We start from the raw sequence: 2,336 nt of genomic DNA on the forward strand, positions 1-2,336 counted from the left end.
TTATATGGCAAGTGCATGAATTAGTTGAGAAGGGCATGGTTAGGCCTAGCTCATCTCCATTTTGCTCACCTGTGCTATTAGTGCAAAAGAAAGACGACACATATCGTATGTGTGTCGACTATAGAGCACTAAATAGGATTACTATCAAGAATAGGTTTCCCGTTCCATGGGTAGAAGACCTATTTGATAAGCTACAAGGATCGACCTACTTCAGTAGGATTGACCTAAAAAGTGGCTATCATCAAATAAGGATAGTTGATCAAGACATTGTAAAGATCGCATTTCGCACCACATTTGGTCTTTACGAATACATTGTCATGCCTTTTGGCTTGACCAATGCACCAGCCACATTCAATCGCTTGATGGAGAAGCTGCTCAGGCCTCAACGAACCTTCACTGGAGTGTTCTTTGATGATATTATCATCTACTCTAATTCATTAGACGAACACAAGCAACACATCTAGGTAATATTTCAAGTTTTAAGAGAGAATAAAGTTTATGTTAATCGAAAGAAAAGTGAATTTTTCTTGCAAGAGATTCAGTATTTAGGTCACATTATCTCTCAAGATGGCATCCAAATGGATCCATCAAAGTTAGAGGTAATAAAAGGATGGCCTAAAACAAAGAATCTTCATGAACTAAGAAGCTTTATAGGTATGTGTGCATACTATAGACGCTTCATAGAAAAATTCTCACAAATTGCGGGACCATTACATAACCTAACAAAGAAAAGCGTTAGGTATACATGGTCTGCTAAGGAGAACAATGCTTTTGAAAAGCTTAAAGAAAAGCTTATCTCTCAACCTCTGCTTACACTACCGGATCTCTCAAAACCATTTGAGGTCCAATGTGATGCTTGTGGTGATTGCCTTGGAGCTGTTTTGCTTCAAGAAGGACACGCCATAGGCTATGAAAGTCGAAGGCTCGACCCTGTTGAGCAAGCTCTAGGCATATATGAAAAGGAACTCCTTGCAGTTCTACATGCCTTAGACTCATGGAAGCACTATTTATTGGGGACTCCTTTCATTCTGCGAACGGATCACCAAAGTCTTAAGTACTTCATGACGCAGACCAAGCTCTCCGACAAACAAATGAGGTGGGAAAATTTCCTTTTCGCAATGTCATTTTCATATTGTTCACATTGTTGGCAAGCATAATCAAGTAGCAGATGCACTCTCAAGACGGTCGAGAGTGAATGCGGTTTCCATAGCAACTCACAATGATCTATCTTCAATGGTAGATGAGTATGCTATTGATCCCGATTTTAGAGATGTGATTTCAGCCCTTGCATTAGGGAAGAAAGAAGAACCATTTACTTTACAAGATGGTTATCTTCTCTATGGCAATAGACTATGCGTTACTAACTCACTACGTGAGAAAGTAATGTATGAATCTCATGCTCCTCCTTATGCGGGGCATAGAGGGATTCAGTCTACCCTAAAGGGAATTGAAACATATTTCTATTGGCCTACCATGAAATTGAACATACAAGAGTATGTTTCTAAATGTGTGGTATGCCAAAAGACAAAATTTGATAGAGGGAAGCAACCTGGATTGCTTCAACCCTTGCCAATCCCTAATTCACCATGGGAGAGCATATCCATGGATTTTATCTTTGGATTGCCTAAGTCGATCCATGGGAATACGGGAATATGGACGATAGTAGACAGGTTCAGTAAACAAGCTCATTTTATACCTGTCAAAAACACTATCAAAGCCCATCAAATGGCAACCATCTTCATTTCACAAATTTTCAAGTACCATGGCTTGCCAATGTCCATAGTGTTGGATAGAGATCCTAGAATGACCAATAATTTTTGGAAGGGTCTCTTTGAGAATTTAGGGACAAGGCTAAACTTCTCTTCGGCCTATCATCCACAAATGGATGGCCAAAGTGAAATAGCTAACCTAACAATTCTCGATCTACTAAAAGCCTATGTAACGGAAGTAGATCAAAGATCCCAATGGGAGAAGTACTTACCCTTAGTGGAGTATGCTTACAATAACACTATACATACTTCCACAGGAAAAGCACCTTTCGTGGTAATTGAGGGAAGATCAAAAAGTCCCTTGCTACTTAAGGTACATGGAAAGATCTTCGCTGTAGATGAGTATAGCCGAGACCTACAAGAATCTTTTCAAAAGATTAAGGATGCTATCTCTATCTCACAACAAAGGAAAAAGGCTACTACTGACAAGCACAAAAGAGCCCAAGCCTTTGAAGAAAATGATTGGGTCTTATTAAAATTTCCCAAGGCTCGATTAAGGCACATGACGGGCAAGAATCCTACGGGACACCAACAGTACTATGCTAAACTAGCAAAAAGGTACTATGG

The sequence above is a fragment of the Adiantum capillus-veneris genome, chromosome 17 (assembly GCF_014529385.1).
Source record: "Adiantum capillus-veneris isolate H3 chromosome 17, ASM1452938v2, whole genome shotgun sequence".
NCBI lineage: Eukaryota > Viridiplantae > Streptophyta > Polypodiopsida > Polypodiales > Pteridaceae > Adiantum > Adiantum capillus-veneris.